The following is a 25869-nucleotide window of genomic DNA, read 5'->3' as shown; positions in this document are numbered from 1 at the left end:
AGAAGGAAACAGTCCCCTTTCTGGATGGGTGGTCTTGCCCAAGGCTGCACAGAAAGCCACCAAGTACGTCTGCCTGCTTTTTACCCACGGGGAAGTAGGTGAGCAGGTTGGCTTCCTCGTACCTCCCAGAGGTCAGAGGCAACTTCTTCTTAGGGTAATCTGTTTGTTTTTGTATTTGACGCTTGCTATAGTTCTTTCCCAGTTCTTTTAACTAATGATAAAGGAAGCCTCAGGGTGCTACTCTCAACTGAAGTGTTACCTGATGATATATATGCTTTCTGGGTCAAGGTGTTTAATTCGGTGTTACAGCCAGAAATAGAAGCGATTCACTAAAAACTTTAGTTATCCCCATGGATGATAAAAATTTTTCTCCAGTTGTTTAATACTCTATTCCATTTCTGTGGGGCCGGTGAACTGCAAAGCAAAAAACAGAAGCAGGGACCTTGTTGACAAATGCTTTTTGAAAGGTGAGCCAGTGAGTGTTGCACGGCCTAGGAGGCACAGGTCCTGAGCCAGTTGAGAGCAGGTCCCTTGGGCCGGTCAGGCCTGAGCCAGTGGTCAGACTGTCCTTTGGCTTAGGCCGGAGCATGATGCTCAAGGAGAAACAGTGACTTTAAAGGACATCTTTGCGGATTTCAGGGTATATATTAGAGCACAGGTTTTCCTTTGGAGGTTTTCCTCACAGTGAGTCAGAATATGAAGTCTTCTCTCACTTTTATACTGAAAAGATTCTTTTTAAAAGCTGCATCTGGGATCTGTTTGAGAATTTAGACTAGACCTGAGATTATTAACCTAACTTCACTATGGTTTTTTCAAGTCATACTGTTGCCACGTACCCTGAATATACCTCATACGTCTTAGTGACAGCAATGATGAATGCAATTAGTAAAAAGCACTCGGTCTCCCCTTCCTTTCTCTTTTACCATGCATAGATACCAATCACAATGGCTAAATAAAAACACACTTAAAAAAAACAACACAACTGAAAACACCAAATACTGTTGAGGATGCAGAGAAACTGGGTCACACTCAGACATCACCCGTGGGAATGTAAACTGGTACTGCCACTCTGGAAACAATTTGGCAGTTTCTTATTAAACCAAACATGCAACTATTCCATGACTCAGCAACTGCACTTTGGGGCATTTCTACCAGAGAAATGAAATCTCAGGTTCACAAAGAAACCTATACGTGAATGTTCATAATAGCTTTATTCATACTAGTCAAAAACTAGAATCAGTCTAGCTGTCTTCCAATGGTGGAATGCTGGGTCAAGTTGTGGTAGGTCTATACCATGGAGTACTTCTTGGCATAAAGGACAAATCACTGATGCTTGCAGCAATTTAGAATTATGCTGAGTGGTAAAAGCCAATCCTAAAAGGTTATGTGCTGCATGTTCACACAGTATTTATACAATATTCTTGAAAGAAGAAAAGTAGAGAAATGGAGACCAGTTCAGTGGTTGCTAGGGCCTAGGCCTGGGAGGGGAAGGGAGGGTGCAGTATACTGGGAGGAAGGTGGGGCAGGAGGGAAGCGGATGTGGTTACGAAAGGATAACAGGAGGGAGCACTGTAGGTGTTGAAGACGCAGAGTGTCTTGATTGCAGTGGCCCATACATGAACTGTATGTGTAACAAAACTGTATAAAACTAATAAAAACAGACACACATACAAGTGTAAGTAAAATAGGGAATCTGACCAAGATCAGTGGGTGATCTACCCACTGTAGTATACCGGTTGTGATACGTACTACAGTCTCAAAAAATGTGAACTATGAGGGAAACTGAGTGGGATGCATGGTGTCTCTCCTGTATTATTTCTTACAACTACATGTAACTCTAAAACTGTCTTAATAATGATTCCGATTTAAAAAAGAAAACAACAAAAATAACACAACATTAAAAACTTTAATGAACACATTTATAGCACTCACTGCCAAAATATGCCTGTGGGCTGTGTCAGACAACAATTAAAATTACCACTGTTTCTATCATAACATCGACCACCCAGACACAAGAAGTAGTGAGATTCTAAGTGAGCATCTGTCCAATTAAAAAATCTCCTGTCATAACTTTGATTTGGTAATAAAGCAAGTGCAGCAGCGGTAATACTAGTGGAGACCTAGAGGCGAAGATGCTTCTCACGAAGGACATGACAGAATCTCTTCCCAGTCACGTCCCTCTGCGGAACTACGTGAGCCACTTTCCACGGGTCAGGAAGGGAAGGAGAGGTGAACAGATGTCTGAGGTAGAAGGCAGACACGTGGACTCATGCCAAGGGCTACACTTCCTCTCCTCCAGGTGTGATCCCAGCGGCAACACTTCACTCTTAGAACATGCGAGTGATGAGCCTACACAGTGATACCTGACTGGAAGTGATTTTTTTCTTCCCTTTCTTTTTTTACTTTTCTCCTTCACTTCATGCTTGAGATCTACTTTTCCACATCTTTATGCCTGGTATGTTCTTTAAAATGATCATTTCCATATCTAATCTTAAAAAGGAAAAACAACAATTTTTATTCAGCTTCTGCACCACAGGTAGCATGGCCTGAAGGCCTCGCAACAGCAGATGGGGAACACCTCTCATTTTCATGGCCCCACTGGTTCGATTGTCATTCCTTTCCTAAAGAATAAGCATCTTAGTCCTCTCACTGCCACTCACACAGCTAGAAAAAGCAAGAGGTGACGATGAAAATCTTAGTAATGTTAACTTCTTTTCTTCATCTAAGAGTCTAAACAACTTCCTGATTGAAAAGATAACTCTTGGTTTAAAAATATATTTTAGAAAAAAAAATAAAAATAAAAATAAAAATATATTTTAGGGGACAGCCCTGGTGGCTCAGCGGTTTAGCGCCTGCCTTTGGCCCAGGGCCTGATCCTGGAGACCCGGGATCGAGTCCCACGTCGGGCTCCCTGCATGGAGCCTGCTTCTCCCTCTGCCTGGATCTCTGCCTCTCTCTCAATCTTTGTCTCTAATAAATAAAAATAAAATCTTAAAAAAAATATATATATATATATATAATTTTAGGGATACCTGGCAGGCTCAGTTGATAGAGCATGTACCTCTTGATCTCAGGGTCACGAGTTAAAGCCCCATTTTGGGTATGGAGTCTACTTAAAATAAAATAAAAAAATAAGTTTTAGACATAAAACAATAGTGTTATTAATATTTATTTTCTAAACACCTGATTACAGACACCTACTTCAACAGCTGGGTTCTTTACAAGTGGAGCTGACAATAATTGCTCATACTTCAAATAAAAATATGACTACTATTTTTTCTGTTATCTGTACCAGTGCAGGTTTCCATTCCAGTGAATTAAAATAACCATTCCTATGATATGACCAGTGGTTCTGAATGATTACTGTTCTACTGAGCTACAGAATGTGAAACAACTTAGTTGCTACATTTATAAAATCAAATTACTCTGTACCCCTTATTGGCTTAAAGACTCAGAGTCAGATGGGCCTGGTTTTGAGTTCTAGCTTAGCCTCACAGGAGTCTTGAGGCTCCGGTGCTTTGAGCAGACTCCTTTAAGCAGGGGAACACCCCACCCGCCTCTCTGAGGAGCTGGCCTTTTCCATTACTCTGTGCACGGTGCCATCCGCAGGTACTACGTGGATATTTTACGGGCTTTCCTTCATTAGTATCTCAACAAGCAAAGAAAAACACAAGTGCCTGGCATATCATTAGCTCTCAAATTCTTTCCTCCCCACTGATACACAGTCAAATTGAAATATGGCATAGAGAGAGTAAAGATGATTACAGCTGCCTGACATTCTCTGAGTTAAGAACAAAATGTTTCATGATTTCAACTTAAAAGAAGTACTATTAGAAAGATGAGAAGAGGGACACCTGACTGGATCAGTTAGTAGAGCATGTGACCCTTGATCTTGGGGTCATAAGCTTGAGCCGTACATTAGCTGTAGAGAATAAATAAATAAATAAATAAATAAATAAATAAATAAATAAATCTAGAAAATAACATACAAAATGATTATATAGGGGATGGAATTAGAACAATTTTTCTATTTATACAAATTTTGAAACTTTCTATAGATGTCACTATATTGCTTTTATTACTTAAAGTTACACTAAAAATATTAATGGACCAGGCTATCACTGCATGGTCACATGACGTCACGCATAAGATAAGCTGTGGGCACAAACAGTGAAAGTGCAGTGTTGAGCAAATGCTGCTTGTATTTTGAGTTTTGTCAAGCTTAGCCCATGCCTGGGTACCATGTGTTAACTCTCAAATTTCAGGGCCAGCAAAACTTTGCCGTGTGTTTGAAAAACATGGGATGGTAGTTCATCTCGGTATTTCACTATCCGTAGAATCAATCACAATACAGAACGTGCCAAAATTGAATTAAAATGCAAATATCTGTTATGGTTTGTTACGAGAAAACTTGTGAAAAAACGTTTCCTAACCCCCTGCCATTTTTCTAAAAATAGCCCATTCCAAAGGGTTTAACTCAAAATATGTTCCATTTGGGTGTTGGGGAGGGGGATGTGTGTGTGTAGAATTCTCTTTTACATCTGTGACTCCTGCAAAAATATCTGGCAGTACATTCAGTTCTGTGTCTTAAAACCTCACAGGGCCAATTTAAAAATAATATTATAAATGCTCATGGCTATCATCACTTAACTAATCTAAAGCAATAAAACTGTTGGACCTTTAGTCTTTTCAGATCATCCTGTGGTAACGGCTGAATTCTGGCCTCCGGTCTCCTTAGAAAGACTTAGTTTGTCACAGAGTAAATTTCATATAAAACAGGGAGCTTTATTTCACTGCCTTCCAGAAAATAAACTACAACTATTATTGATAAGTGTATTTTGATTCTCTGAATTTTTGGTAAAATGTGAACTCTGAAAAGTCAAATAAGAATTATTTGTCAACGGGTGCCTGGGTGGCTCAGTCAGTTTAACGCCTTTGGCTACAGTCATAATCTCAGGGTCCTGGGATCAAGCCCCACGTCACACACTCTGCTCAGCAAGGAGTCTGCTTCTCTCTCTCAAATAAATAAATCACATCTTTAAAAAAAATAATTATTCATCAACTATTTCTTTGGTATATGTTCTGAGCAAATAAAATATAAATCCAGAGATGCCTGGGTGGCTCAGTGGTTGAGTATCTGCCTTCGGCTCATGTTGTGATCCCTGGGTCCCAGGATCAAGTCCCATGTCGGGCTCTTCACGGGGAGCCTGCTTCTCCCTCTGCCTGTGTCTCTAGCTCTCTTTCTCTCTGTGTGTCTCTCGTGAATAAATAAATAAAATCTTAAAAAAAAAAATCTAAATCCACTTTCAAGATACAAATTTCCTTTCACCATTTGCCCAATATATTTATTGTGATGATACATACATCTAGTATTCCTCTGTGCTACACTTTAGTTTAAAAATATACAGTCATTTTTGTGTGGTCTTTAAAATTCACTAACTAATACACTAAATATACATACAACATCAGGCGGTAAGACCCAAATGATTATAAACAAATGTCTACATATTCTTAAAAGATTTTTAATTTATTTATTCACGAGAGACACAGAGAGAGGAGGCAGAGACACAGGCAGAGGGAGAAGCAAGCTCCATGCAGGGAGCCCGATGTGGGACTTGATCCCGGGACCTGGGGGATCAAGCCCTGGGCCAAAGGCAGACGCTCAACCACTGAGCCACCCGGGCGCCCAACAAACGCCCACATTTTAAGTTTAAGAAGTGTTTGTACCCTTTTTGAACTCAGCCACAGTAACTTCTTACAAGATACATCGAAGGCAAAAGAAACAAAAGCAAAAATGCACTATTGGGACTTCATCAAGATAAGAAGATTCTGCACAGCAAAGGATACAGTCAACAAAACTAAAAGACAACCTACAGATGGGAGAAGATATTTGCAAATGACCTATCAGATAAAGGACTAGTTTCCAAGATCTATAAAGAACTTATTAAACTCAACAGCAAAGAAACAAATAATCCAATCATGAAATGGGCAAAAGATATGAACAGGAATCTCACCGAGGAAGACCTAGACATGGCCAACACGCACATGAGAAAATGCTCTGCATCACTTGCCATCAGAGAAATACAAATCAAAACCACAATGAGATACCACCTCACACCAGTGAGAATGGGGCAAATTAACAAGGCAGGAAACCACAAATGTTGGAGAGGATGCAGAGAAAAGGGAACCCTCTTACACTGTTGGTGGGAATGTGAACTGGTGCAGCCACTCTGGAAAACTGTGCGGAGGTTCCTCAAAGAGTTAAAAATGGAGCTACCCTACGACCCAGCAATTGCACTGTTGGGGATTTACCCCAAAGATGCAGATGCAAGGAAACGCTGGGACACCTGCACCCCGATGTTTATAGCAGCAATGTCCACAATAGCCAAACTGTGGAAGGAGCCTCGGAGTCCATCGAAAGATGAATGGATAAAGAAGATGTGGTCTATGTATACAATGGAATATTCCTCAGCCATTAGAAACGACAAATACCCACCATTTGCTTCGACGTGGATGGAACTGGAGGGTATTATGCTAAATGAAATAAGTCAATCGGAGAAGGACAAACATTATATGTTCTCATTCATTTGGGGAATATAAATAATAGTGACAGGGAATATAAGGGAAGGGAGAAGAAATGAGTGGGAAATATCAGAAAGGGAGACAGAAAATGAAGACTCCTAACTCTGGGAAACGAACTAGGGGGGGTGGAAGGGGAGGATGGCGGGGGTGGGGGTGAATGGGTGACGGGCACTGAGGGGGGCACTTGACAGGATGAGCACTGGGTGTTATTCTGTATGTTGGCAAATTGAACACCAATAAAAAATAAATTTATTATAAAAAAAGAAGTGTTTGTAAATATTTCTAATATAGATTTTCCTTAAAATCTATTGTTACAACCAAGTTTAAAGCCTTCAACTGAAGATGATCTTTATTCTCCTAGCATTACAAGGCCGTGGATGAGTCAGGTCTGGAGGCTGCCCCATGGAAGAGCAGACTGGGGCTCACATCCTCCCTCTACCAGCAGTGTCTGCAAGAGCCTCAGCACCTCCAGAGTGGCTAGAGATCTGGGTGCCCTCACTGGGGTGTGTCTCAGTCTCTTCACGGTTCACACCCTTCCTATGGAGTCCCTCATTCCTTCTCCTGCCTCTCCCTTCCCTGAAGATGCCTGGGTTGGTCCCATTTTCACTCTAATCACCTACAGTTCTTCCTTTAAGGCCTCCAATTAATTAATTATTTAATTAATTTTTATTTAAATCCAATTAACATACAATGTATTATCAGTTTCAGAGGTAGAATTTAGTGATTCATCAGTTGCATTATAACACCCAGTGCTCATCCCATAGAGTGCCTTTCTTGATGCCCATCACCCGGTTACTCCGCCCTCCTCACTCCCCTCCTCCCTTCCAGCAACCCTCAGTTTCTGTCCTATGGTTAAGTCTCTTATGCTTTGTCTCCCACTCTGTTTTCATCTCATTTTTCCTTCCCCTCCCAACTGTTTTATTTCTTAAATTCCACATATGAGTGAAATCATATGATATTTGTCTCTCTCTGACTTACTTTGCTTAGCATGACCTCTAGCTCTACCCACGTCATTGCAAATGATAAGATTTCATTCTTTTTGATGGCTGGGTAGTATTTCATTGTACGTATATACACTACACTTTCTTTATCCATTCATCTGTCCATGGACATCTGAGCTTTTCCCATAGTTTGGCTGTTGCGGACATCACTGCTATAACTATTGGGGTGCAGGGATCCCTTCAAATCACTGTTTGTATCTCTGAATAAATACCTAGTAGTGTCATTGCTGGGTCTTACGGTAGCTCCATTTTTAACTTTTTTAGGAACTTCCACAGTTTTACAGAGTGGCTGCACCAGGCTACATTTCCACCAACAGCGTACGAGGGTTCCCCTTTCTCCGCATCCTCCCCAACATCTGTTGTTTCCTGACTTGTTAATTTTAGCCATTCTGACTGGTTTGAGGTTGTATCTCATTGTGGTTTTGATTTTTAGTTCCCTGATTAAGGCTTCCAATTTAGTATGACTGTGGCACTGTTGTCTTTCTTCCAGAGGTTATAGCCATTTGACATTTTTTGAGTCAACAGTGCTAATAAATGGGGTGGCTGGGTGGCTCAGTGATTAAGCGTCTGCCTTCGGCTCAGGTCATGATTCTGGGGTCCTGGGATCGAGTCCCACGTCAGGCTCTCTGCATAGATCCTGCTTCTTCCTCTGCCTGTGTCTCTGCCTCTCTTTCTCTGTGTCTCTTGTGAATAAATAAAATCTTTAAAAACTACAACAGTGCTAATAAATCGACTTGATCTATACCTCACATGACTAAGAACAAGTCACCTGGCATTAGCACACAGTTTCACCCAAAGAACGGGGGGTTACAGGTCAAGTGACATTTGCTGAAAAGAAATTAATAATCTCTTCTCTAGAACATTTAGCCCACATGTACCTCTCAAGGTTGGATATGCGAGCCAAGATGAATGTGTGGGTAATGAGGAGAAGCTACATGTCCTCTTAAGTTCTACTGCAGGAAAAGGTCAGCTGTACAACAGATCAGAGGAAAGTTCCAAATTGCCCTTGGAACAAGGTAAGCACACCTGTCCTAAGTATAACCATGAATGCTACTTCTCAGCAATCTAAAGTTCCCAAAGCACTTCACACATGCCTTCAACACTATAAAGCAATGCATAAAGTATATTATTCACTCTGCTTAATAGTGAGAAAACTAGAGCTCGGAAGCAGTAATTAGGTTGCCCAGTATCAGAAGACCACATGGAGTGCCAGAGCTGACACTGGAACTTAGAGACTTTAATTACAAATGCTGGATTCTTTCTCACCCCTCCCTACTGCTTTTCTCACGATGTACCTTAAAACACTGCTTTCACCCATATTTTTACACTATTTATACTTATCATGTACTTTTTATTTCCTCTGGTGTTTCTTCTCTCATTTATAAACCATAAATCCTGGGTATAAAGGTTATGATTATTACCTTACCGTGGTATAAATTTGGTATACGATCTGTATCATTTTGTAACTCAACATATTTGAGAGACAAAGAATGCAGAGAAATCCCAACATTTCTAAATGTCTCATCACTTGATCACATGGGAAAGTAGCTATTTTATCTGAAAATTAACATATTAAAGCCCTGTAATTTTACACATTCTCTTCTGTATGTAGTTCAAAAATACAGAAACATATACTTGTACCTTCAAGTGTTATTTTGATGTGCTAGGGTAGGATGTTGAAACTGCAGTAAACAGTGGTTCAAAACTCTTATTCTTCAAAGGAAATACAAGACATAAAAAGACTCACCTATTTGTATAGGTCATGGGTTGGCAAACAATGGCCTATGGGCCAAATTCTGCCTGTCATCTGTCTTTGTAAATAAAACTTTATTGGAACACAGCCATGGCCATCTACTTACACATTAGTGTCTACGGCTGCTTTCACACCACAATAAGTGAGTTGAGTAACTATAACAGAAACCATGTTATGGCCTGCCAAGCCTCAAATACTGTGCTTGCCAACTCCTAGTCTATATAAATGAAAAAGAAATTAACACTTACTGTGTAGCAGTAACAACTTATCTCTGTTATCTCATTTAATTCCCTGAACAATCCTGTGAGGTGGGTGATAGTTGGGTACATATTACGGCACTAACACATGTAACTTCTAACTCTCTGTCATACTTTTTTTCTGAGGAAAAAGAAAGTGGAATGGGGAAAGGAGAAGAATCAAGGGCAATTTTTTTTTTCTTAGGAGATCTAACCAGGCTGGGACCCTATAAGAGATGGATGTATCTCTTCAAATAGCTACTCTATTAAAGAAAGAATATTAGCCCTTATATTTTCATGACTTAATCATTTAGCACTTTTCAAAGGCCTAAGCTCATTTTTGCAAATAAATTAAGTTGAAAAGGAGGATATATTTTCTAATTTCTGATGATACTGATCCAGGAAGTAGCAGAGGTCTACAGATTCTTGGCTACATCAGAATACTGGCTAAATTAGTTTATTCTTTAATCTCCAAACAAGCTATGTAAGAATCCAATAAACACTGTCTGTTCAAAATGTTTTCCATTTCCCTTGATAGAAATGAATATAAAATAATAAATATAATGTAATATAATATATATTCATTTCTATCTTTATTTCTGCATTTAACTTGTTAGGAATCATTTAAATAGAAATATGTATAGGGACACCTAGGTGGTTCAGCGATTGAGCATGTGCCTTTTGGCTCAGGGTGTGATCCTGGGATCTGGGATCGAGTCCCATATCGGGCTCCCCACAAGGAGCCTGCTTCTCCCTCTGCCTGTGTCTCTGCCTCTCTCTGTTTCATGAATAAATAAATAAAATCTTTAAAAATCAATCTACATATAGATAGAAATATATATTTTTTCATTTCCCTCTAGCTATTAATGATTTCCTAAAAAGTTAAATTTTGCCTTCAGTTTGAATTCAATTTATGAAAAGCTACAGCAATATGAATACTTCTGTTTAACTTATCCAGAAATGGTTGGGTAAATTATTCTCTACCCCCTACAGGATGATGATTCCTCTCTGTGGCTAGAGGAAAAACAACTTTCTCTACTCAATTTTTACGATACTGATGGGAGAACATCCTAGCTCTCTTTAAAAGTATAATCCAAGGAAGCATAGTCTGTGAAGGATGGCTAGTTTAATACAGAAAGCTATCTATATTTTTGAGTTCCTTGTTTGTTTTCAAGGATGGACCTCAGGGAGTTCCTGTATTTTAACGGAGCCATTCTAAATCACATCCCATGACAGACTGAGTGAGTTCATGTAAACACAGCCAGTGGTATCATGAGTAACAAAATCTGTTTCCATCAGAAGCCCTTTATCCTGCGTAAGAGGCCTGTACACTAATAGGCGGCCGAGGCTAACATTAACCAGCTACAGCTGGTTCAATGCTATAAAAAGAACTAATGAAAACACAAATGCTAACTCTCTCTATTCCACTTCAGCCAGTACGTCAAGACTGCACAAAGACAACCATTTCCAAATACTCTCTGTGAATGAACTGGCCAGGCCTGGATTTCTGAAGTTGTTTACTGAACAGTGTGTGCAAGGACTCACTGAGCACTGAGGTGGGGGAGGACAGGAATCACATGATCTATTAGTGCACAAAGCCAACTTTCCAGATGATCTTGGATTTAGTTCTATAACAAATAGGGGGCAGAGAAAATTTTCAAAAGCAGTACTAACATACTTCGAGCAATTTCTTAAATACACATGCACACACACACACACATACACACAAGTACATACTTTGAATACTAAGGTTTTTGTTATGGAAATGTATAATTAAATCTGAGATAAACTGATACCTTGTCAGATATTCTAAATTCTTAAATAAATGCAAATAATTTCTTACGAGGTGAGTGAGTTACTTTCCAAAGATAGCGATCTGATGAAGAAATTGTCACTATTTTAATTCTTTATACAACCAAAAAGATCTAGACTTGTAGTTCGTGCTAGTAGAGACCATCATGGTTTTCTCTCATCTTGTCATCTCACAAATGGATCATCTGGGGCTCAGAGGATCCTTGGCCTGCCTGCCTCAGACCACGCTGCTTGGTGGCATGAAGAACCTGGATATCCTGGCACTTAGAACTGTCTCTCCATCTTGAGCCAGATGTGGCTAAATGAACATAGCCAAGAACAAATGAATAGAGTCCTGGCTTACTTCATAATATCATGGGTTTTGACCTAACCCAGCCTTTTAATGTATGAGGTTATTTGCAGTGTCAACTGAAAATTTAGGGAGTTTCCTTGGCATTTTTTCATGTTCTTGAATAGGCTGCAAGTGTTAGTGAATAAACTATTCTGCTGGATAAAGGGTTTTGCCTTAGACATTCAGGGCTGATGCCTGGTGCCAGAGACATTATCTGCAGTGCAGATGCAGCTTCCTATGTCATCAGCACCTCTCCTCGGGACTCTGGTCCTGCACGGCCATGTGCCTATGTGACACACCACAGTGTTCTGTCACCAGCTCCATTTCTACATTTTGCTGAGACACTCACACAAAGTAACATTGACACCAAACCACAGATCCAGGAAGCTCAGGGAACACCAAGCAGGTAAGTGCCAATCCCCCAACACCCCAAACCCTACATCTTGTCATTTTATTTTCAAATTAGAGCTAATGGAAAGATAAAGAAAAAAAATCCCTAAAAGAATCAGAAGAAAAACAACACCTTACCTGTAGATGAACAAAGCTAAGAACTCTAACTCCTCCCTCAGACACTGCTCAAGCAAGAAGAGTGTTAGGTGAAATATTTATAAAGTGCTGAGAGGAAAAAAATCCACCAACCTAGAATTCTACATTCTGTGAAATTATCCTTCACAAGTGAAGGTGAAATAAAAATTTTCTCAGGAAAACAAAAATTTCAGTAACTTATAGCCAGGAGACATGCCTTTTGAGAAATGGTAAAACAAGTTCTTCAGAAGGAAGGAAAATAACATAGGTCAGAAACTCAGATCGGCATAAAGAAAGGAAGAGTACAGAGGAAGGAATTAAGTGAGGTTAAAATAAAAACTTTTATCTCAATTCTTAATTAATCTAATAAATAACATTTTGTTCAAAATAAATATAGCAACAACGTACTCAATTATGTATGTTTATATATATGCCTTACATATATACGTGTATATATATATATATTTATACATTCATGTATGCTTATATATAAGTGAAATGAATGAGAGCAAAAGATGGGAAGAAGGAATTAGAATTACTTTGTTATTATAAGGTACTCGCACTACCTGTGGCCAGTCTTACTTGAGAGTAGACTTGTATTAGTTAAAATGTAAATTGCAAATTCTAGGGCAATCACGAAAAAAAAATTAAAAGAAGTATCATTGACATGCTAAGAAAAAAAAAGGAATCAGCATGCTCAATTAAAACTATGAAAGGTACAGAAGAGTGGAGGATTAAAAAGAAAAAAAGCAAGGGTAACAGATAGAAAAAACCAACGACAATAGTAGATATTAATCCAATGATCACTAATCCCTTTGAATGTCAATGGTCTAAATGTATCAATTAAAGGAGACTGCCAGAGTAGATCAGAAAAGATGACTCAACTAGATCTTGTCTATAAAAAACGGACTTTAAATATAAAGACATACATAAAGTAAATAGATGGAGAAAAATGTACCATGCTAACATAATAACATGGTTATGGTATTATGATATCATAATTTAAAAAATACTATACAAACACTAATGAAAACAAGGCAGGAGGGGCTATTTTAAATTAATTAAAAAAATTTAATTCCAGTATATAGTTAACATAAAGTATTATATTAGGGTTTTTTTTTTTTTAAATTTTAGACAAAGCAGACTTCAAAGGTAAGTAAGGTCATCTCAGGGCTAAAGAAAGATACTATATAATGATAAGAGGATCATTTCTACAAGAAGACTTTAACAATTCTTCATTTATGTCTGACAATAGAGCATCAAACCACCTGAGACAAAAACATAACTACAAGGGGAAATACATAAATCCCCTATAATAGCTGGAGGCCTAAACTCACTCTTTCCCACAAAAGGATATATCCAACAAGCAAAAAAGGAGCAAGGAAACAGCTGAACTCAACTACACTATCAATTAACTGGATGTAACTGGAATCTATAGACTGCTTCATCCAACAGTGGCAAACTACACATTTTTCTCAAGCTCGCATGGAATATTAACCAAGACAAACCACAGTCTAGGCCATAAAACATACTGTAACAAATTTAAAAGAATAGGAACTATATGATCTTTGCTGTCAGTGGAATTAAACAAGAATTCAGTAACAGAAAGATAACTTCAAAATCCCAAAATACATGGAGATTAAAGAACAAACCTCTAAATAACAAATGGGTTATAGAAGTCAAGAAATATCAAAAAATATTTTAAGTAAATAAAAATGGAAACACAACTTACCAAAACGTGTGGGATGATGCCAAGACAGTACCTAAAAGGCAATTTATACTATTGAATGAATTTTTTAGGGAAAAAAAAAAAAAGAACAATCTAAAATCAATAACCTAAGTTTTCACCCTAACAAATTACAAAAAGAACACACTAAATCTAACCAGAAGAAAAGCAAAATATAAAGATGAGAGCAGAAATCAATGAAACTAAAAACAAGAAATCAGTAGAGAAAAATCAATGACAACAAAAGCTGATACTTTGAAAAAGATCAACAAAATCTATAAGCCTCTATCCAGGCTAACGAAGAAGAAAAGAGAAAGGACACAAATTACTAATATTAGAAATGAGAGAGGTGACATTACTACAGATCCCATGGAAATTAAAAGGCTATTAAAGGAATTCTGTGAACAACTGTATGCCCACAAACTGAATAATCTAGATGAAAAGACCAATTTCTTGAAAGACACAATCTACCAAAATTCATATAAGAAGAAACAGATAATCTGAATAGGCCTATATCTCTTAAAGAAACTGAATCAATAATTCAGTCTTTCGAAACAGAAAACATCAGGCTCAGCTGGGTTCACTGGGGAATTCAATCAAACGTTAAGGCAGAAATTACATCAGTTCTCCATAATATCTTTCAGAGAATACTTCCTATCTTATTCTACAGGTTTAGCATTACCCTAATACCAGAACCAGAAAAAGATATTTCAAAGAAGGAAAATTATAAACCAATATATCTCTTCAATATAGATGCAAAACCCCCCAACAACGTATTAGCAAATTATGTCCAACAATGTATAACAGGAATTATATACCATAATCCCACCAACCAGAATTTTACACCAGCTAGGCAAGGCTAGTTTAACATCTGAAAATCAATAAATGCAATCCATCACATCAAGGGACTAAAAAAAGAAAAATCACATGATCATATTAATAGAGGAAGAATAAGCATTTGACAAAATCCAGCACCCATTCATGATAAAATCTCTCAGTAAACTAGAACTAGAGGCGAACCTTTTCAACTTGATAAACAGAATCTACAAAAAACCTACCGCTAACATGATACTCAATGGTGAGAAACTAGAAGCTTTCCCATTAAGATCAGGTACAAGGCAAAGATGCCCCCTCTAACCACTCCTTTTCAACATTTTACTGGAATTCCTTGCTAAGGCAGTAGTGTAAAAAAAAAGGTAAATAAAAGTTATACAAATTGAGAAGGAAGGCAAAAAAAAAGTCTTTGTTTATAGATGACATAATCGTCTATGTAAACAATCTGAAAGAATTAAATAAAAAATCCTGTAACTATTACATCATTATAGAAAGGTTGCAGGATACAAAGCCAATATATAAATGTCAATAGTTTTCCTATATACCAACAACAAACAAGTGTAATTTAAAATCAAAAACACTATCCCATTGGGTCACCTGGATGGCGGTTGGTTAGGTACTTGACTCTAGGTTTCAGGTCAGGTTGTGATCTCCAGGTTGTAGGACTGAGCCCCAAGTCAGGCTCTGTGCTCAGTGTGGAGTTTGCTTAAAAGACTCTCTCCCTCTTCTCACCCCCTCACTTTCTCTCTCTATATATACATATAAATAAATAAATCTTTAACAAAAATAAAACCACTATACCATTTACATTAGCACCCCCCAATAAATACTTAAGTGTAACTAACAAATTATGCACAAATGCACATAAGAAAAACTACAAATCTCTGACGAATGAAATCAGAGAACTAAATAAACGGAAATTTATTCTATGTTCATGGGTAGGAAAACTCAATATTGTCAAGATCTCAGTTCTTCCCAACTTGATCTATAGCTTAATGCAATCCCAATAAAATCCCAGCAAGTTATTTTATGGATATTGACAAATTGATTCTAAAATCTACAATAAAGACAAAAGACCTAGAATAACCAACACAATATTGAAGAACAACAAAGTTGGAGGACTGACACAAGCCAACCTCAAGACTTACTATAAAGATACAGTAATCAACACAGTATGGTACTGGTGAAAGAAAAGAGAAATAGATCAACAGAACAGAACAGAGAGCTGAGAAACAGACCCCTATAAATAGAGTTATGTTTGACAAAGGAACAAAGGCAATATAGTGGAACAGTCTTTAATAACTGATCATCTATATGCAAAAAAAATCTAAAAACAGACCTTATTATACACTTCACAAAAATTAACTCAAAATGGATCACAGATTTAAATAAAAACTACAAAACTCTTAGAAGTAACATAAAAGAAAACCTAGATGTTCTTGGGTTTAAGTAATGTCTTTTTAGATAAAAGCACCAAATAAATGATCCATGAAAGATATAATTTATAAGCTAGACTTCATTCACATAAAAAACTTCTAATCTGTGAAAAACAACTTATGAAGAAAATGTGACACAAGCCATGGCGTGGGAGAAAATATTTGTAAGACATATCTGCTAAAGTACTCCTTTACAAAATTCACAAAGAATTCTTAAAACTCAACAATAAGAACACAAGCAACTTGATTAAAATATGGGCCAAAGACCTTAACAGACACCTCACAGGATACACACACACACACACACACACACACACACACACACACACAGATGGCAAATAAGCATATGAAAAGCTGCTTATGTTCTGAGGGAAATACAAATTAAAATAGAAATGAAATACCACTACACATCTATTAGAATGCTTAAAATCAGGAACACTGACAAACCTAATGCTAGTGAAGATGTGGAGCGACAGGAGCTCTCATGCATTGCTAGTGGGAATGTAAAATAGTATGGCTATTTTGGAAGACAGTCTGTCAGTTTCTTACAAACCTAATTCTACTCTAATTGTAAGATCCAGCAATCACACTTCTTGATGTCTATCTAAAGGAACTAAAAATTTATGTCCGCATAAAAACCTGCACGCAATTATTTATAGCAACTTTATTCATAATTACCAAGACTTGGAAGCAATCAAGATGTCCTTCGGTAAGGAGTGAATACACTGTGGTCCATCCAGACAATGGAATGTAGTTGAGCACTAAAAAGAAATGAGCTATCAGGCCATGAAAAGACAGAGAGAAACTTTAAACACATATGATGAGTAAGAGAAGGAAGCCAATCTGCAAAGGCTAAAGACTGTATGATTCTGACTATCTGACATTCTTGAAAAGGCAACTATGGAGATGGTAAAAAGATTGATGCGGTGACGGGGGTGGGGGGCGGTGGGGGAGATGACCAGGAATTTAAGGACAGTGAAAATATTCTGTATGATATTACAATGATGTGTATTTGTCATTACACTTTCCTCTAAACACACAGAATGTAAAAGACCAACTGTGAACCCTAATGTAACATATGAACTTGGGAGTGATTATGATGTGTCAGTGGAGGTTCATTTTTGGCTAAAAAAAAGAAGCATCATTCTGGCCAGGGATGTTGATAAGGTATATGGGTTATCTTTGTACCTTTCTCTCAGTTTTGCTGTAAAACTAAAACTGCTCCTCCCAAAAATACAGTATTAAATACAGTATTAAAACAGAAAGTGGAGAGGAGTAATATAATTGTTAGGTGACAGAATCAGGATTAAAACATTGAATTGGGGGCAGCCTGGGTGGCTCAGTGGTTTAGCGCCGCCTTCAGCCCAGGGCGTGATCCTGGAGACCTGGGTTCGAGTCCCACGTCGGGCTCCCTGCATGGAGTCTCCTTCTTCCTCTGCCTGTGTCTCTGCCTCTCTCTCTCTCTCTCTCTCTTTCTCTCTCTCTGTTTCTCATAAATAAATAAATAGAATCTTAAAAAAAAAACAACACTGAATTGGTTCATGGGCTGAATCTGCCAAAACAAAATGTAAGAGAGAGAAATATACATATAAGATGCTGCACTTGGCTCCAAAAATAAATCAACTCCAAAAGCAAGGACAGAGAAGAAGCTCATCAACAATGTAAGAGGCTTTAATATAGAACAACCAGGATTATAATGAGAACTACATATCATGTGTATAATGTGCAGTATCTCATGCATACAAGCAAATAGATTCTACGTGACCCCAAGAAGGAGCATCAGAAGACCCAGGAAAAGAGATTTAGGCTCAAGATAGAGAAATGCCTTGGAATGAGAACTGCACATATGTGAATGGGCTGTGGCGGAGCACTGTCTGCTGCCAGGAGTCCGACCCTGCTGCAGCCTGGACTCAACTATCATCATCATCATCAACTTACGACTGGTATTGAGGAGCCAATCTAACTCTAGGATTCCATGATTCTATAACATTTTTTTTAAAGCCATTTAAACTAAAACCACAAATTAATCAAACCAAAGCTGAATAATCCCACTACCTGGAAAGAAGTATTTGGAGGTTCACTGTATAGAATTGAATCTTGGAGTACGTGAAGTTGACTCCATGACTAAGAATAACTGAAAGCAGGTTCAATTATTAACAAACTTAAAGCTGACAATCACTTCTGTTTTAGATAATTTAATGGAAAAGGCTTTTTAAAAGAGGTAATGCATTCCAACTCTCTCTCTTCTCAACCTCCTGGTTCTCCTACGACGGGACAACTACAGTTACCAGCTTCTATGTATTTTTCCAGACATACTGTATGCATATAAAAACATTTAAGTCCATAGTGCTCCCCTACTTTTGTGACTTTTACTCAGATTTCCTAAAATAGCTACTTGAGGACAGAAGCTCCATTTTCTCTTTCTTGTAAATGCCATTTATTTTCACTGAAGAGTGATGTGCCACAGTATGCACTAGATTAAATAACACCTCTTATTTAGTATGCTATTTAGCCCTTGCAAAAAGAAGCCTTATTATTTCCGTTTGACATTAATAAAGGGTGACATTGGGTTTCTGATATCCAGAACAATGTTCTTCTCACTGCACAGTTATGTTTGAGGAAGAAATTCCAACCATATATTTTCAATAAGAAATGAATGAATAAGAAATTACTTCAAAGAGGGGAGCCTGGGTGGCTCAGTCAGTTGAGTGTTTAACTTGGTTTTGGCTCAGGTCACGATCTCATGGGTTGTGAGATCAAGCCTCTAGTCAGGCTCCACACTCAGCACACGTGCTCTCTCTTGCAAATAACTAAAATAAATCTTTTTTTTTTTTTTTAAATAAATGACTTCAAAGACTGCTCAGAAATTTGCCTTGTGCGTTTATATGTTATCTCTCCCCTGCTCCTGTAAAAGTCAGAAATGTTCTTCCTTCATACTCCCTTAGGTACCAACAAAGGTAACTCCAGTTTTGCTCCAGGACTTTATGAAATGGGTGTTAAAACATATACTATTTTTTAAAAAAAGTAAATATAGAAACCTAACAAACCCTAACTCAGTTAGCAATCAAGGTCACCAAGAAAGAGATACATTCTTGATATTGTGTCAACAGTAGTATGTACCTCTGATAGGATATAATGAAAATGACACTTTACCTCCATGTTCTTCTACCCCCAAAGCCACACCAGTGTAAACATCAGAAAAACACAAGCTAAAGGATATTCTACAGAATATATGGACAGTAATCTTCAAAACTGTTAAGGTCATTAAAAACAAAGAGTATCTATAAAATTGACAGTCTAAAGTAGTCTAAGAAGACATGACAATAACATGTAATGTGGTATCCTGAATGGGATCCTGGAACAGAAAAAGGACATTAGGGAAAATCTGAAGAAATCTGAATATAGTATGGATTTCAGTTAATACGGTATCAATATGTTATAGCATATAATATAGCACAATAAAGTAATATTAAAATAGTATGGTAGGGATCCCTGGGTGGCGCAGCGGTTTGGCGCCTGCCTTTGGCCCAGGGCGTGATCCTGGAGACCCGGGATCGAATCCCACATCGGGCTTCCGGTGCATGGAGCCTGCTTCTCCCTCTGCCTATGTCTCTGCCTCTCTCTTTCTCTCTCTGTTACTATCATAAATAAATAAAAATTAAAAAAAAATAGTATGGTAATAATATAGTATCAATATTGGTTTAATAAGTGTGAGACTCGATCATTCTAATATAAGAATTTAACAATAGGGAAACTGGGTATAGGGTATCTTTCTGAATCTAAAGCCACTCTAAAATAAAAAGTTTATCAAACTTAATTAAATAAAAAAGCTAGGATACGGGCAGCCCGGGTGGCTCAGTGGTTTAGCGCCGCCTTCAGCCCAGAGCGTGATCCTGGAGTCCCAGGATCGAGTCCCATGTCGGGCTCCCTGCATGAAGCCTGCTTCTCCCTCTGCCTGTGTCTCTGTCTCTCTGTCTCTCTGTCTCTCTCTTTGTGTCTCTCATGGGTAAATAAATAAAAAAAAAAAAAAGCTAGGATATTTTTATAAATTCCCATTACTGAGAATACTTACTACAAAGAAGGATCAAGGAGAATGGAACTAGTTCTATAACCTGATAACTCAAAGTAATTATTTTAATAATTTGGTTATAACACATGCTCTACTAAGAATCATCAAATGTTAAATATCTTCTTTGATTCCTAACCATATAATGCAGAATACAAAAAAAGGTGGATTAGGCTATGCAGAAAAAGCATTTGACCAAATCCAATACTCTTTCATGATGAAAACATGCAATAAAGTAGAACAAGGAAGCATCCTCAATCTGATACAGGCCATTTATGAAAAACAAAAAACAAAAACTATAGTTAATATTATACTCAATGGTGAAAGACTGAAAGTTCCTCCCTCCCCTTACGATCAGGAATAAAACAAAGATGGCAGTTTTTACTACTTCCATTCAGTGTTGTACTAGAAATTCTCCCCAGATACTGTACTCAGAGCAATTAGTTAAGAAAAAGAAATAAATGGAAAATAAGTTGGAAAGGAATAAGTAAAAATATCTCTTCACACACGATAGGACAGTTGTTATTAAAAAAAAAAAAGGAAGAAAGTAATAAGTGTTGACAAGGATGTGGAAAAACTGGAACCCTCATATAGAGTGGTGGAAATATAAAGTGGTGCATCTGCTGTAGAAAATATTCTGGTGGTTTCTCAAAAACTTAAACACAGATTTACCATATGACCCAGCAATTTTACTACTAGGGCTATACCCAAGAGAAATGAAACCTGTCCACAGGAAAACTTCAAGACAGATGTTCACAGCAACATCATTCATAATACCTGCAAAGTAGAAACAACCCAAATAACCATCACCCGGTAAATGAGTAAATAAAACTTAATATATCTATATGATGAAATATTATTCAGCCATAAAAAAGCATGGAGTATCAATACATGCCACCACATGAATGAGCCCTGAAATCATTGTGCTAATTGAAAGACACCAGACACAAAAGACCACATATTACATGATTCCATTTAAATGAAATATCCAGGAAGGCAAATACATAGAGGTTAAAAGTGGATTACTGGTTGTCAGGGGCTAGGAGAGGGGGCTCATAGGGAGGGACTGCTTAGAGGGCACAGGGTTTCCTTTAACATGATGAAAATGTGTTGGAACTATATAGAAATGGTAGTTGTACAGTACTGTGAACATACTAAATACCACTCAACTGTATACTTTAAAATGGCTTATGTTAAGTAAATTTCACCTCAATTAAAAAAACTTAAAAAGAAAAGATAATGTGTACACAAACACAAAATTCACATGTTCTAACAGGCATTCAGGGAATCTGACCCACAGCATCTAGCTTCTCCCCAGAGGCAGGGACTAGAAACAGTTCCTTTTTAATTTTTATTTTTTAAAGTAGGCACCATGCCCAAAGTTGGACTTGAACTCATGAACCTGAGATCAAGAGTCACATGCTCTACCAAGAGAGTCAGCCAGGTGCCCAACAGTCTCTTCTTATGTACACTTCCAAGCAGTCTATTCATAAAGGGGCACATATATATATATATGTATGTGAAAATAAGCATATTCATTGTTGTTTTTACTAAACGTTAACCAAACAGGCTTTCTCCAAACAGGGGGGATGGTGGAGTCACAGCTACCGCAGTACCAGAAAGCCTTTGGAGATGGGATTTCATTAATGTGCCTCAGTTCCTCAGGCTGTACTCTCCACCTTCCACCCATCCAAAGAGCAGATACCAGATACTTTTCTTTATGAAGCACCTGGAAGAAATTAAAAATTTAAACATTAAGTCAAATGCAAGTGAGCCTGCTGTGAAGAGTGACACATGCTACCAAACACAGGTTTCCCCTGTTATCCTTCTTTCCTTCCCTCCTTTTTCCTTCCTTCTTTCTTTCTTTTTCCTTTCTTTCTCTTTCTCTCTCTTTCTTCTCTTTCTTCTTTCTTTTCTTTCTTTCTTTCTCTTTCTCTTTCTTTCTTTCTTTCTTTCTTTCTTTTCTTTCTTTCTTTTTCTTTCTTTCTCTCCTTTCTTTCCTTCTCTCCTTCTTTCTCTCTTTCTTTCTTTCTTGTTTCAAGTTTTTACTTAATTCCAGTTGGTTAACATATACTTTTCCACTTTTCTATAGCTCACGTAAAGAAAGGCCCTCAAGACCTTTGGATTTTCCCCAATGTCTGTGGGATTCTTGGATAGCCAGTGTTCTATTGTAATTCATCTGGGTGCAAAGACTCAAGTACAGAGTTGAATAAGTTAACTCTAAGTTTTCCAAAAGTCTATTTAAATGGTAAAACATCCAGGAGATTTTGACATTTATTTCATTCTTCTTCCCACTTCCAAACATACACAGTCTGGACCTCTCTTTTTGCCTCCCCACAACCCCTGGAGCTTTCGACACCTGCACTCAGACTCTATACCAGAGAGAGAAGGGACAGTCATCACTTAGGGAAACAAAATGGCAGGCCAGGACACACAGCTCACACAGCAGGTGTCAGACTCAGAGCTACTGAAGACCTGTAAAACCTCTCCCCACCATCTTCCCCTGGATGACTCAGTCTTCTTTTTGCTCCAGTCTTCTTTTTTCTTTAATTCAAATTATGAGTTCTTTCCTTTTCAAGTAATTAAGTTTGGTTTAATGTTAAAAGTTAGGTTTTCTTTCATCCTTTCATCTTTTACCCAGGCTGCTTAATTTTTTCTTGACACCTCTTAGTTCTGCATTGCATTAATTATAACAAATGCTTTAAAACTCTTAAATGATATTCGACTGGATTCTTTTCCTTTCTTTATAAATTCTCAGTCAAGAGCTGCTCTTCGTCCTCCTTTGCCACCTGCTTAAGTGCCCCTTCTTTTTCCTCCTCCACTTCCCTCCTTTACACTGAATGAACACTCTCTAGGAGCCTCTAGTCCAAGTATCTCATTTTCTTTAAGATTGGGGTAGACTAGACTTTACCTTTTTCCTAAAGCAGAGTATTCCTGGTGATTCTCAATGCACTAGCTTCTTTATCAGTGTCCTTAGAGAAACAACAGTATTGTAGTACCTCTCCAAGGACCAGTTTGTCCTGAGACAGAAGGAGAATACACAGTCTCCACAGCTACTACTTTTCCCCATCTACACATACTTGTTAAGTGTCCACTACATTCATGGTCTGGTACCAAAATATGATGAGTCACAGTCCTTGACCCCAGAGGGTTAAACAGGAGAAGTGAAATCTAAAAAAATATATACGTATGGCCTTATTTTGACGGCACTGACAAGTATCAGTGCAATGTATAATACCTGGCCATTATGATCACTATATAACCAAGCACCCATCTAGATACCTGTATCTGTCATTCTTCTGGTTTCTGTGCAAATAAATGGGAAGGTTCAGACATTTATGATACCACTGCCAGGTAAAATGATCCAGAAAAAACAGGGGTACTTCTTCCTGTATCACAATGTCTCTTTCTTGTGAAGAAGGACATTCTTCCAAATAATTGTCTTGGAGGTTCTGTTTGCTCCAGTTTTCTGTGGAGCATGGGGTTGATTTGGCTTTAGCTAATCAGAACTGTACAGCCAAGAAATAAGCACAAGGACGAGCTTACCAGGACTGCCAGCTGGCTGCCCCAAGTGCTCCTAGGAGCTAGGTGCCCCAAGCAGCTAGCAGACAGAGCCAAATGGGGAGGTAAGGGGACAACAAGGTGGAACAGCCTCGCTGGAGGGGAGTCAAGATGCACAGTGCCCCTGATCTCACCCCGTCTGCTTGTGGATGTGGAGGTGTGTGGAACTGTGTGCTTGCACGTGGCTGCCACTGCAGACTCTGCCAGTCTGTGTGTTCTCATAGTTCTTCTCTGTGCTGTCATATCAGAGAAGTGCATTCCAGGGCTGCAATCTAGCCCATAGGGCAGTTCTAGTGTGACTGCAGTACTACTGCAGCTGCAAGCACAGAGGGGCGGGGGTACAGACCATTAGAGGGCTCTGGCCACTTTTGCAACAGAAGTTTCCAGGGAAAGGAGGTCAGGAACAGGAAGAAAATTCCATGCCTTTTATACTGAGCCACTTTGAAATCATTCTCGATCTTGATGGATAACAGGTGCTGGAAAATCACCAGGGCTAGGTTAAGGTGCGAACTTTACAACTATGGATGCACATATCATGTTTGGCTATGAATCTGGAAAATTACTCGTATTATCTTCATTCTGTATGAAAATTTTATCTTCATGATTGTCTATACTCACAGCACAAGGCTGTTGTCATTCCTTTTGATCTTTTCCTTCAAGTCCATCAACACTTTAATATATAAAAAAAGAACATGGGAACTTTCATCTCAATTTCATATTATTAATAAGCTCATTAGGGATACATATTCAAGATACGTCAGTTATAAATGTAAAGCATGGATCAAATGACATGGATTGGTATTATAGAATTTTTAGTTTTATTTTTTGTGTGTGGGGGGAGGGTCAGAGGGAGAGAGAATCTTAAGCAGGCTCCATGCCCAGTGTGGAACCCGATGTGGGGACTCAATCTCACAACTCTGAGATCATGACCTGCGCTGAAATCAAAAGTCGGACACTTAATGGAGTAAGCCACCCAGACACCCCTGAATGATTAAGAACATAAACATACTGCTTTCAAATCATCTACAATTCTAATTCTATTCTGAAACATTTAAAATTCCAATCTACTAACTGAAATCTGACACTAGATCAATAAAATAATAAAAGCTTAAAGAAGAGATAAAGGGTAGAAAAATAGGCCCATTTTCTGCCATCTAGAATGGGAAAAATGATACACAGAGACATAATATAGTGCCACAGTCATAAATGAAAAAAAAAAGAGGTATAACAGAAATATATTTAGGAATATATACAGTAGGAACAGTATATGCAGAAAAAGCATTAATGAATACTACAAATACTACTGCTTCACATAATCCTTACCAGCAAGGACTTTACAATCTTACAATAAAGACTGATATATCTGTAACTAAGTATAATACAAAAACTGTAATAGTTATGAAGTCTGAAAAGTGTCTACTTAAAATGTTACTTCATTTAACCTTCAGGTTGAAAGTAATGATACAGCTTTAAGGGGCTATTGTGAAAATAAAAAGAGTTAAGATCGATCTATCTATCACCATATATATAATGACATATATGACATAAATTATATATATATATATATATTTATTTATATGGAGTTTTTCATCCTACCGTGCTGAACAAGAGGCTAACTCCACAGAGGAAATGAGGAGAGATCTCATGAGGCAAGTGTGTAAGACTGGGTAGTGAAGGATGCATAGTACTTCAAGAGAGAAGAAGAGAGTAAGATGAGCTACCATGACTAAACCAAAGCATCAAACCACCATTTCGTTTCTCCTGCCTTAAGATACTTAAAAGAACTGCCAGGGCAATTAAAAAAGAAAAAGAAATAAAACCCACTCACATTGGAAATGAAGAAGTAAAACGATCTTTATTTGAAGATTACATAATTTCACATATGGAAAATCCTAATGAACCCACTAAAAAACTATCAGAGCTAATAAAAAAGTTCAACAAGACTTCGGGAAATAGGTCCATATATAAGAGTCCCTTGCATCCCTATACATTAGCAATAAATAATC

General features: G+C 37.9%; 1 protein-coding gene and 1 long non-coding RNA gene across 13 annotated transcripts in view; one reads left to right on the top strand and one right to left on the bottom strand.

Annotated features, from left to right (window-relative positions):
• SPIDR (scaffold protein involved in DNA repair) overlaps positions 1–25869 on the bottom strand; it is a 434037-nt gene that overhangs the window by 100506 nt on the left and 307662 nt on the right. The gene's annotated exons all lie outside the window — the stretch shown is intronic.
• Positions 7813–25869, top strand: part of LOC140626197 (uncharacterized) — a 44273-nt gene continuing 26216 nt past the window's right edge. The window contains exon 1 of the long non-coding RNA XR_012025393.1: positions 7813–8599. This is a non-coding gene — a long non-coding RNA (uncharacterized lncRNA). The remainder of the gene's footprint in view (positions 8600–25869) is intronic.

This window comes from Canis lupus, chromosome 37, assembly GCF_048164855.1.
Source record: "Canis lupus baileyi chromosome 37, mCanLup2.hap1, whole genome shotgun sequence".
NCBI classification, from domain to species: Eukaryota; Metazoa; Chordata; class Mammalia; order Carnivora; family Canidae; genus Canis; species Canis lupus.
This window is presented reverse-complemented; position numbering and strand designations above follow the sequence as displayed.